Raw genomic sequence first — 12,836 nt, 5'->3', positions numbered from 1 at the left:
ATAATAATAAAAATGTTCCAGGAACTATGGGAAGCAAAGAGGATACCAAAGGAGGCAGAAGGCAGTTCTTGCCCTCAAAGAACTCACAATTTCATTTCTTATGGGATCTTTGGCCAGTAGCTACACTTAAGACACATTTTGGGGAAAGGGAAAGGGAAAGGGAAAGGGAGAGAAATACTCAGTTGAGTTGTTTCAGTCATGTCTGACTCTTAATGACCCCATTTGGTGTTTCTTGGCAAAGATAGTGGAGGAATTTGCCATTTCCTTCTCCAGCTCATTTTACAGATGAGGAAAGTAAGAAAAAAATATCAAGTGACTTTCCTGAGGTCACACAGCTATTGAGCATCTGAGGCTGGATTTGAATTCAGGTCTTCCTGACTTCAAGCCAGCATTCTATCCATTGTGCCACCTATCTTCTCTTCATATATTTATAGCTAGAAGAAATTTTAGAGATAATGTAATCTAATGCCTAATTTTATTCAATTATGGACATTAAGTTTTTCTTCCTCATCTCTTCCCCACCCTGAAATAAAATTCTCATATTGGCCAGGTCTAAAATGGCGTCTTATTTAAAATATTTAGTCAAGCACCTCTCTGTCAGGAAGTAGATGGCACTGTTCATTATTAGTTCCCCCAAACTCTGGTTGATAATTGTATTGATCAGAGTTCATTAAGCTTCCTTTTTAAAGTATAAATTCGGCCCCCTTCACTTTTTATCAGCTCATATACATCTTCCCATGCTTCTCTGAAATCCATCTATGAATGCCTTGGGAGTCCACCAATCCCAGGTTAAGAACTTGGATCTGTGGCTTATAAACTTCCTTCGCTGACATGGTAGTCATTTCCTTTGCTCTTTCTGAAGAGGTATTGTGGTGTGGTGGAACTGACAATTGTTTGTTGAAGTAAATTGAATTCAATTGGAAATTACATATTTTTTGTTTTTGCTATGTATGGTGGTAACATGGTAGATAGCATCTGGCTGTAGAGCCTATGTATCTAGAATTTAATATATAAAATTATATGCATACATAATATATAAATATATTAAATAAATATAATAAATATATTAATATAAAGAATTTAATGCCATATTTTTATGGCATTAAATTTTTTTCTGATACCTACTGACCAATGATATGTGATCCAGGGCAAGTATCTTGTATACTCCCATTGATCCAGGTCACTATTTAAGAATGTAAAGTTTGGAAGGTTGGTAGCAATTTGTAGTAGTAGAATAAGTTCTTTTTTTACCAGTCAGTCAATAAATGTTTATTAAGCATCGACTATATGTCACTCTAATGAGGACTTTTGTAGATAGAAAAAGATGTGAAAGCCCTACTCTCAGGGAGCTCACAATCTAATGAGCTCTGCATTTAAGAAATCACAGGCATGACTAAGCAGCATATTCAGTTAACAGAAAAGAGGCATTTCTACATATGTACATATGACCCGGGTAAATATCTAGAAGTATCTGTTTTCTGTATGTTTTATACACACACACACACACACACACACACACACACACACACACACAAGCACACTTCCTGAAAGAAAGAAAACCTTTCTCTTAAAGATAGAACATTTCGAGAAAGATGAGGGAAGCTGATTGCTGTGCTAAGTCCAGATAAAATAAAGCCAGATGTAGCTCTCCTGGAAAGGATTTTGATCTTATCTCGAGATCAGACAACAGTTTCATGTAGGTCATCTCAGTTTTCAATGAAAAAAATACCTAGCCTCAATAAGAATATGATAACCGAAGAACCTGATAAACAGATAGTCTAATAAACTAGCTTTTCTAAATATCTAATCATTTATTCAGGAATAGTGACTGATGAGATCATTCCACCTAACCATTTTATACCATGAAGAATATTGTTGAGGAGGACTAATTCATTGATCAATAAAAGCCTGCTGAGAATTCCCTGATTTGATCTGAATTCTTCCTCTTTAATTTTCTGGTGTGCATGCAGCTCCCATTTACTTACTTATTCATTTTTTAATATTTATTAGATGTGCCTATCAAGGTAGTCTCTGGGTGCACTTACCAAGTTTAATAGCAAGAGAATGATCCTACATTTTAGTTTATGGCAGCACAGACCCAGGGCCTCAAAGAAATTAATCTGTGGGTGGGCATGTGAGAATCTGAATACAAATTTAAATGTGCCTCAAATCTCCTGTCCCAGGCTATTGTGAAGCCACGACCCTCACAATTATGACATGAGTAACTCATGTCAGGGAAGGTTGGCTGAATGGTTTGTAGACTGTACGTGTGTGCATACGTGTGTGTGTGTGTGTGTGTGTGTGTGTGTGTGTGTGTGTGTGTTAAAGATCAGCTATTCTGAAGTCTCTTTCCAAAGCTTAGCTAGACTCTAAAGCAGAAGACTGGATGGCTTGTACTGCCATTGTGGGAGGGAAGAAGCAGGTATTTTTATGCTAGGTATTTATATCCAGAGAGATTTCTTAGCTTTCCAACTGCTGGCTTAAGGCTTTCTCCCTTTGCTTCCTCTTTCTCCTTTTGTTCTTTTCTGCTGCCATGATTTCCATCTTAGAGATCCATAACTAGCACTAGTCTGAAGCCAGTTTCAATTCAGTTGTCATTCCTGTGGCTGCTACAGTCTAAAAAAGGAAGGCGATTACTGTCCCTGTTCTCTTCTCTAGAGTGATTGCTGGGAAAGAAGTTAGTGCTTGCATGGGGGCGGGGGGGGGGGGGGGAGAGTGGGTCCTTTTGGTTCTGGAATGACAAGAAGTATTGTACGCTTTGTGGTATTCACTCTCTCTCTCTCTTACCAGGTTATTGTAAGAGATAGAGCAGGTTATTCCCTTCTATATTTTAAGTTCAAAACCAAAACCCCAATCCTTTCTTTTTTAAGGCAGCACAGTCTGAAATAGTAGTTCAATTTTATATATCATTTTGAGAGAGAATCTGGAGGAGTGACCAGCCTTGAAGTCAGAAATTGTTGTTCTCCTGTAATCATTTCAGTCATATCTAACTCTTTGTGACCCTATTTGGGACTTTCTTGGCAAAGAGCCTGGAAGTATTTGACATTTCCTTTTCTAGCTTGTTTTACACAGGAGAAAACGGAAGCAAACAGGGTTAAGTGACTTGCCCAGGGTCACATAGCTTATCAGTTTCTGAGGTCAAATTTGAACTCCAGGCCAAGTTCTCTATTTCCTGTGCCACCTAGTTGCCTACTTTTTAAGAAACTTTGTCGCAAAAAGATAATGAATGACCATTTCCTAACTTGTCAGTTCTATTTATCTGTGAGATTATAGATTTAGTCTATTCCAGTTCATATCCCATTTTATAAATAAGGGTAGTGTTGCTCAGTGAGATCTTAGTAACTTGACCACAGTCATATAGCCAGTACATGTATGAGAAAACATTTGAGTCCAGGTCCTTTTGGTTTCAAGGCTAGCTTCCCACTCATTTCTCTTTGCTTTCTCCAAAACCACCATTTGTAGAGAGCATGAGAGTTTGCAATGTGAGCTAGTTTCCTTACATTTAGTTAGTCCTCTGTCAGTTAAATAATTTTAGATCTTATGCCACAAGCACACTTCATTACTCTTTTTTGTTGTGTTTTCAATTAAGTGGTTTTTAAGAAAGGATATTAATTATTCCAATGAAATCTGTGAAAGTTGTAATACTTAAAAGAGCACACTTTAATGACCAATAGAAATATTGCAGTGGCTGTTGGTGTGGGATGTCAAGTATCCTCATTTTATGGATGAGGAAATTGAGGCTGTGAAACTTCAAGTGATTTGCCTCATAAGTAGAGATTATTATCCCCATTTTATGGTTGGGAAAATTGAGACCCAGAAAGTTCAAATGATTTGCCTGTGATTATGTAACTAGTAAATTAGAGTCAAGATTCAAAATCAAGACCAGTGTTTTTCTCACTCTAGTTCTTTGAGTATTAGAAAATTAGAAAGCCTTGGCTCCAAGTTCAGTTTGTTTGTTTTCTTGCTGTGGACAAAAAAAAAAAAAAGCCAAAGCAGTATAAAGAACAAGTTGGAAGAATATAAGGTGTAGCCCTACTTTGAAAGGCTATTGGTGGGTGGCTTTCTTATCTTTAAATTGGAATTATAATTATATGACATTGCTGTAATATTTTTAAGGACAGTAAAATATTATACCAATATAATCTTCTATTTAGCTATTTTAAAATGATAATCAAGTGAATATAACATCTTTCTGGCTCCCTTTCCCATTCATATAAGTGGAAATACTTGAATATAAGCTTCTCCATAGAATCTCAACTCTGTGACAATAGATATTGTTTCATTTTTTGTATTTTTGTATTTGTATTTTCATTCCAAGGACCTATCCTAGTATCTGACATATAATATCCACTTAATACATGCCTGCTGATTCATTGAATTATTGCAACATTCTTTTTCTTTCCTTTACACCTGGTCTAGACCGAATACAATAGTCTGGACCAACAGGGCTACAAAACTTAAGGCAATAATACCACCAGAACAGCATAAGACACAATATTGGTGATAATATTCATTTTGTTTGATATTATGTTTGTTTCTTTTTTCTCTCCCATCTACTTTTCCTTTTCTTCCTTTCCACTTGTGAATTATTTAGAACAAATAGTGATTATAATACAGATCCATTTTGAGTAGTAACTTATGCATGTGTGTTTCTCTTAATATTACCCTGACTCCGAATACTTGGCATCTACTAGATGAAGTTAGATTGAGCTAGTTTCTTTAGATTTGGTTAGTCCTCTTTCAGTTGAGTGTTATATTTTGTGTCATTCACACATTTCTTTGCTCACTTTTGTTGTGTTTTCAGCGGCTTTTAAGACTAGAAATTCATTACTCCAATGCAAAGTCTGAAAGTTATAGCTCTTAAAGAGCACACTTCAATAGCCAGTAGACATATTGCAATAGCTGTTAATGTGGGATTTCAAGTATTTTGAGGATCATTCAAGTCCACAATGAAGTAGAATCAAAGTGCAAAAGAAAGTATGGCTGAAAACAAAATGACAAATGATTGCTGTAAAACAGCCTAATTAACCCTTTGTAAATAATTCTAGACCTTTAGAGGGACCTGAGAGCTAGAAGGAATATTATTTGTTTTTCTATAATAAAGTATAGCTTCTTGAATTGAAAGAACAGCAAGAAGACAAAAAATTTGTTTAAATGCTGATCTTTACCATAAAGAAAAATGCTTGTCATGAGTAAAACAATATAAAGGCTAAATAATTCAAGTTTGGAAAAATAATTTTTATTTTAAGAAACTTAATATTTTTCTTTCAAGGATCTAACCTCCTAACCTTTTAGAAGACCAGGTGAACTAAGCAGATCTGGGTATTTTCCTCATACTATAAATCATCCACTCCAAAATTGGGCAGGGGTATAAATAAAGCCATATTTCTATTGAATCTTATTCCCACTGAGGTAATAATGAGTTATGATATAATGAGAGAGGAAGAGACAGAGAGAGTACATCTGTCTCTCCCTTCCCTATCCAAAAACAAAACTTCAATAATGAGCAATATTTGCCTTTTATCATCCAAGTAAATCAGGCACCCAGTCAATAAATACTTATTAAACCTCTACTATGTGCCAAGCACTGTGCTAAAATATGAGAATACAAATCCAGAAAAGATGAGACATTCCCTGACCTCAAAGAGCTTACAATTGAATACAGAAAACAAAACACAAAAGGAAGCTGGAAGTGGGATGAGAAGTGAGAGGAAGATGGGGCACAGTGGAGAAATCTGTAGGAGAAGTCCTAAAGTAGTGCAGCCTAGTGAGAAAGGGGGAGATGTCCAAGCTGAGCTCTCTCTTTAAATGGAGGTTTGGAGCTCCTGGGGGCACCCTCCAGTTAGAGAAGCAGAGGATAGTGATGAGATGGAGTCCCATGGATGATGAGATTTTTCAGGGTAATTATGTCTTAATAGTAAGCTTCCTTGGGTACAGTGGAGAAGTAATTCAGAGATAAATAAGAAAGTAAATAGAATAAAATAAGTAAATAAATAAGAAAAGACAAAAATTAAGATCATTAGCAAACTAATTCAGCACCAGTTAAGTATCAAAGTAAGCTGAAGCTTGTATTTGGGAACAGTAGATAGGACATGTAAGATATAGTCAGTAAGTGAATTATCTACTGAAAAAAAAAAAACAAGAAGAAAACATATATTGTTTCCCAACAGAATATGACAGATTATTATAAAATGTAAAACAGGTAACTTCTACTACATTAAATTAAAAAGTTTCTGCACAAACAAAATCAATGTAACTAAGATTAAAAGGCATACAACAAAATGGGAAAATAATCTTTATAGCAAGTCTCTCTGAAACAGGCTTTTCATTTTTCAAATATATAGAGAACTGAGTTCTCATATCCACCAGACTGACTAACATGAGAAAAAGGGAAAAAGATAAAAGTTAGAGGGAATATGGAAAAATTGGGACACTTATACACTGTTGCTAGAACTATAAACTGATAAAAAGCCATTCTGGAGAGCAATTGGGAATAAAACTGTAAACATAAACATAAAATAAACCCTTGACTGAGCAAAACCACTAATAGGTTTGCATCCTAAGAGATTAAATACAGGGGAAAAGAACATACCAATACAAAAATATTTATAGCAGCTCTTTTTGTGGTGGCAAATTTTTAGCAAATGGAATGAATTCTTAACTGCAGTAGACCTTCAACTGGCATGATGAGAACATGAAGGCTCCTAGAGATCTATTCTAGTCTGTCAGACTACCCCAGAGAAACATTTTTGATTTTATTATAACAGACCCCTGGGCCCTAATATTTAGTTCACATGCCCTTAAAAACATGCAGGCCTTTGCTTGCTACTCTTCCCAAGTCTTGCCTTATCATCCTGAGATGAAGTGGCAGCATCAGTTATGAATGACAGAAGGTATTTGGCAATTGCCAGGTTTGAAGGTATGCATGTAGAATTTGGAAAAAAAGTATTTTGAAGGATAGAGAGATTATCTGAGAGGTTATCTTGGGTCCTCAGGATGTCTCAGTTTATCAAATGGGGAAAAAATCTACATTTTTATATTCATGAGCATGTAGTATTATTCATTAGTAAAGTATTTCTTCCCTTGAAAAGGAAAATTTGTGAAAGGTCTGAAAAGATTGGTGTACTCTTGTGGCTTCTAAAGTAATCCATGAAATATGTTCAGAAAGCAATATATAGCCTTCTCTCTCTCTACCTCTTATACCAAAGGCAGCTTGATCCATATGATTCATGGGAAGTTATATTTAGGTCTCTGAATAAAGTACTGGAGTAGAAATTGAGTGGACCAATTGGTTTCTATTTTGAGCTTGCAGTTTGGGATAGTGGAAACTATCCCAAACTCAGAGAATCTGAGTTCAAATTTTTCCTCTGATTCTTACTACCTGTGCAAATTTGGGCAAGTTGATTAATTTCCTTGGGTCTCAGTTTCCTAATCTGTAAAATGATGCAATTGGACTAGAGCTCTGGTCCCTTTCAGCCCTAGATCTAGAGATGTGATTTTACGAAGGAATTAATCAAGTTCATTAACCACTTATTACATTCAAAGCACTGTACACAGTGCTGTAGATAACTGAAAAGTCAGACAGTCTGCTCTCAAGGGCCTAATATTTTCATGGATGAGACACATACACATGGAAGGTTTTCACTGCAGGTCAAAGGGATACCTCCATGGTCTTCAAGGTACAGCAGCAAAGCAGAAGGCAGTGCTTTTTCTTTGATTTCATTTTCACTGAAAAAAAATCATAATAGATAATATGTTGAAACATTCAACATTGCCAAGGACTTTTTTTTTGCCCCTGGATTTTCAGTAAAAATATCTGTAGCACCTGCAGGAGGAGGAGTTGTCAGACTGCATCTTTAGCAGGAGTTGCTTCCCAGGATGACAACATTGGACACTGGGTTAGAGCCATTGCTTTTCTGAAGCTTTTTGGGTTCGAAGTCCTGGGCTGTCTCCATCAGGATCTGAGAGGAAATGGCCAAGTTATTGTTGGTGGTTTGTTTTGCACTGCACATACTGTCTCCTGTCTCACTCTCAGCATGCCTAATCTTGTCATCTAGACTAGTTGCCTAGTCAATGAATGGGAGTTGGTTGGTAGTCCATGGGAATGCCACAGGGGTCACTTCCCAGACGAGGACTGTAAAGGATAGGTTATAAGGAGAAACAGCAGTGTGAGGAGTGTGGCCATTCTTAGGGCTCCTATGCTTATCTCCCTGTGCCTGGCAGTGGGTCAGCAGTTGTTTCTGCTGGTGAGGAGGAAGATGGACTCTTTTTCCACAATGGTTTCTCCCCTCGTTGATCGCTGTAGGGGCTGAGCTGGAGGTAGGTTTGATGATTTTCAAAGGTGAAGGCTGGGTAAAACCTGTTGCCAAGGCTCTTGGGTTCACAGTCTTGTTCCATCTATCACCATTAGGGTCTGAAAGGAGATAGTAGTCAAGATGGTGGCTGTGCCTGACCCTTCCTTTCTCCTGTCTCCGTCTCTGTTGTCACCTTTGAAAGCTCATAACTCTTTTGTTCTTTACTTTCTCCACGTATAAATTGGCAACACAATTGTCTAATGCCTCATTTCTTCCCTCTCCCTGACCCTCCTCCATCTCCCTCCTCTCATATTCTGCACCCCCCCATCTCCACCGCCTCCGCCTGTTACCACTACTTTCTTCCTCTTTCCCATGGAGGTGAGAATTAATTAGATCCAATCTATAAAGTGTCTTGAGTTTCTCTGAGAAAGGCACTCTAAAATACAAGGTATCATTATTATCTCTGCCTCTCAGACACATTTGGCCACAGATGTCTCCATCTTCATTCTGTGGCCGTCAATTTGAGATATTTAAACTTCAGAAAACAGTTGGAGCTATCTGACGACTTCTGAAGAGTCATAGATCTGTCGAGCTTAGTGTGAGACAAAGCAGCGGGTAGTGTGGTCAGAAAACTGGATGTGAATTCTGTGCTGTCCTCGTTCCCCGTCCCCCTCAATCTCCCCGAACACTTCTCGCAACGCTCCCCCTACCCCATCACCCCCAAACTCATAATTCTCATTAAAGGGAAAAGACGATCTTTATTAGGGAGGGAAACTTCGCCGAGATAGAGAATCTTTATCACCTCATTTCCATGGCCCCCCTTCAGTTTTAGAAATGGGTGTGAAAGGTTTGATGTAGAAAACAATATCATCTTTTCCACTGATCTGTAGCCTGGAACAGGAGCTCAAAGACACCAGTCTTTCTATTTCACACTGTGCAGGGGGAAATGGCTGGTGCTCATGTTTTATTGGAAAGACAGGAACAAAGCATGTTAAGAGGACTACAGAGGGGCTATGCGAGTCATAACAAGGCTTGTGAAATTGTTTCAACTCTTCCTCAGCCCTTAGCTGTTGTGACAAATGTGTCAAGCCTTTAGACAGGGATTAGTACTGGGTCTTCATGGAGTTTGGTGAGATGGAGAACAGGATTCCGCCTCCAAGTCAGGGGACTGAAGCAGGTAGAAAGTGAATGGAAAGCTTTTGTAGCTGAGATTGAGGTTTCCTGACATGGGCTCCCTCTCTTGTATACTTGCTAAGTTTCAGTACTTAAAAAAAATTATTTTGAGTTTTGGTTTAGAAACAATACTGACCAGTGATCCAAAGGCTGTGGCGGACCATTATAATGTTCCTTCCATTTTTTTTTCTCAGCCTAAAATTTAGAAATTGGAGTATTTTCTTAATAACTGAGTCTTCCCATAGTGCTGAAGGGCCTTCCTATAGTGATGTATGTATTCTTATCTGGTTGGAAACCAGCCGTCAGTGATCTGGTGCTTTTGTTTAGAATATTAATAACCAAATGAACTTGAACAAGGGTGTGTGTAACTTCTGTGCTAGTGGGACCAGGAATGACTTAAAATCCATTTTGTTTTCCCTTTACAATATATGTATATTTATATATATATATATATGTATATATGGATGTGTGTAGATAGGCTTATATATAGGCATATATATATCTGTGTATACATACATGTGTATGCATGTATAAAGACACAGGAATATTTCAATGTAGATAAGTGTGCATTTAATGCATATACACATATAAACACAGACATGCATCACATATGTTTATGTATATATAATTTATATATGTATATAATCCATTCATTTATGTATATATAATTAATACACATAACCTACAAACATATATGTATACACAAAGACAACCTTTCTGTAAGGCAGGCTTCAATAAGTTTCTGCAGCATCTTATTTAAGGAGCTTTCAAAAACATTCTAGATTTTATATGACTGTGTAGGTATATATGCATTTCAAGACTAAAATTTCTATCTAGAACCCAAGAACACAGCATAAATGCATCTTAGAACTTGACTTTTCCTCCCCGATTCATTTTCTTTTGGCTCTCTAGGCCATCTAATAGAGCACTTTGTCCACTTTACTGAAGTCAAGGTCAGCATATGTCCTGTGAATAGAACTTGAAGTATCACTGGTTTGGCTTTAATTATGAAATTGAAGAGTTCGTGACTTGATTTTATATTTATATAAAATTTTGACTTGGGGTCTGGACTTGATTTTATATAGATAAGATTTTATTTATGCCATTCATTTTATACATGTAAATATATCCTTCTGGGAAAAGTGCATGGATTTCATAGACTGTCATATGGTTCCATGAAACACACACACAAAAGACACTCTGATCTAAATAATCATCCAACTATGAAAAGAGATTGAAGGAAAAGGGAGGGGTTTCTATGTTTTTTTTGTTTTCCTTTTTTTCTTTTCTTTTCACTTTCCTCCCTTTCCCTTTGCCTTTGCCTTTCCCTCTCCTCTCCTTTCCTTTTTTTCTTCCCTTACCTTCTTTATTAGAATTGACACTATCAGTTCCAATGCAGTAGAGCAATAAGAGCTAGATAACGGGTTAAATGATTTGGCCAGGGTCACTCAGGATGTGTCTGGGTCCAGATTCAAACCCAGAATCTTCTATCTCCAGACCTGGCTCTCAATTGACTGAGCCATCTTTCTGCCTCTGGTGCTGTCTTTTCTGTATGTCCAATGGTAGGAGTGCTGGATTTAGACTCAGTGAACTCCAGTTTGAATCCTGCCATTGTCTCTTTGTGTGTTAGGTTTGTGGTACAGTGGATAGATCAATGGATAGAAAAGTCTAGAGTCAGAAAAAAAAATGCAAGTTTAAATTCTTCCTCAGATATTTACTAGCTCTGTGACTCTGGACAAATAACTTAACAAAAATGTATTTGCCTCAGTTTCCTTATATGTAAAATGTAAAATGGGAAAATAGTATCATCTGGTTCCTAGACCTACTGTGAGCATCAAATGAGATAATATTTATAAAGTATTTAAAAGAAGCCTGTCATATATATGATAAATACTAAATAAATAATAACTATGATGATGATGATGATGATAATGATATGACCTTGGTCAAGTCACTTAATCTCTCTGGACCTCAATTTTATCATCTATAAAGTGAAGAAGTTGGACTAAATGAAGATGGCCTCTAAGGCCATCCTTTTCCAATCTAGATCTATGACTCTAAAGCAAAATGTGGTAGGAAAATCTGATCAGATTTCTATTGTTTTTAAAAAAGTTATTAAGTTTATTTATTTAATTAATTTAGAATATTTTTCCATGGTTACATGATTCATGTTCTTTCCCTTCCCTCCTTTTCCCCCCTCCCATACCCAATGAGCAATTCTACTGGGTTTTCCATGTGTCATGGATCAAGACATATTTCCATATTATTGATATTTGCACTAGGATGATCATTTAAAGTCTATATCCCCAATCATATCCCCATCAATCCATGTGGTCAAGCAGTTGTTTTTCTTCTGTGTTTCTACTCCCACAATTCTTTCTCTGGATATGGATATTGTTCTTTCTCATAAGTTCCTCAGACTTGTCCTGGATCATTGCATTGCTGTTAGTAGAGAAGTCCACTACAATCAATTGTGCACAGTGTATCCATCTCTGTGTAAAATGTTCTCCTGGTTCTGCTCCTTTCACTTTGAATCAATTCCTGGAGGCCATTCCAGTTCACATGGAATTCTTCCAGTTCATTGTTCCTTTTAGCACAATAGTATTCCATCAACATATACCACAATTTGTTCAGCCATTCCCCAATTGAAGGGCATCCCCTCATTTTCCAATTTTTGCCACAACCAATAGCGCAGCTATGAATATTCTTGTACAAGTCTTTTTCCTTATTATCTCTTTGGGGTACAAACCCAGCAGTGCTCTGGCTGGATCAAAGGGCAGGCAGTCTTTTATCGCTCTTTGGGCATAGTTCCAAATTGCCCTCCAGAATGGTTGGACCAATTCACAACTGCACCAGCAATGCATTAGTGTCCCAACTTTGCCATGTCCCCTCCACCATTCATTACTTTCCATTGCTGTCATGTTAGCCAATCAGCTAGGTGTGAGGTGGTATCTCAGAGTTGTTTTGATTTGCATTGCTCTGATTATAAGAGATTTAGTGTGCTTATTGATCACTTTGATTTATTTATCTGTAAATCGTCCATGGCTTCTTTTGGCTCCCAGCCTCTGTCATATTGACTTGCTATTGTAGTTTTTATACTCTTGCTTCTGTAGCTACAAAAGTCCCCACAGCAAAACAAACCCAAAAAACATAACAGATTATTCCTTTGGAGAGGCATTGAGGTGAAGCAGATAAAGTTCTAGTTTGGAAGTCACAGTAAGTTTTTGGGATCATATGAGCATAACCAAGAAGAACTAGATGCATGTCCTATTTCTGACATGTATCAGTCATAATTCTTTGAGCAAGAAATTCATTATGATAGACTTAAAAACACACCCAATTTGGAAGCAGGGAACCTAAATTCACATC

General features: G+C 37.1%; 1 long non-coding RNA gene across 1 annotated transcript in view; it reads left to right on the top strand.

The window, feature by feature from the left end:
- The first annotated feature begins 2,283 nt into the window (after nucleotides 1-2,283).
- The window catches only part of LOC103097894 (uncharacterized), a 79,026-nt gene continuing 68,473 nt past the window's right edge, over nucleotides 2,284-12,836 (top strand). Inside the window, exon 1 of the long non-coding RNA XR_460879.2 lies at nucleotides 2,284-2,422. This is a non-coding gene — a long non-coding RNA (uncharacterized LOC103097894). The remainder of the gene's footprint in view (nucleotides 2,423-12,836) is intronic.

The sequence above is a fragment of the Monodelphis domestica genome, chromosome 1, assembly GCF_027887165.1.
Source record: "Monodelphis domestica isolate mMonDom1 chromosome 1, mMonDom1.pri, whole genome shotgun sequence".
In the NCBI taxonomy this organism is placed as follows: domain Eukaryota; kingdom Metazoa; phylum Chordata; class Mammalia; order Didelphimorphia; family Didelphidae; genus Monodelphis; species Monodelphis domestica.
This window is presented reverse-complemented; position numbering and strand designations above follow the sequence as displayed.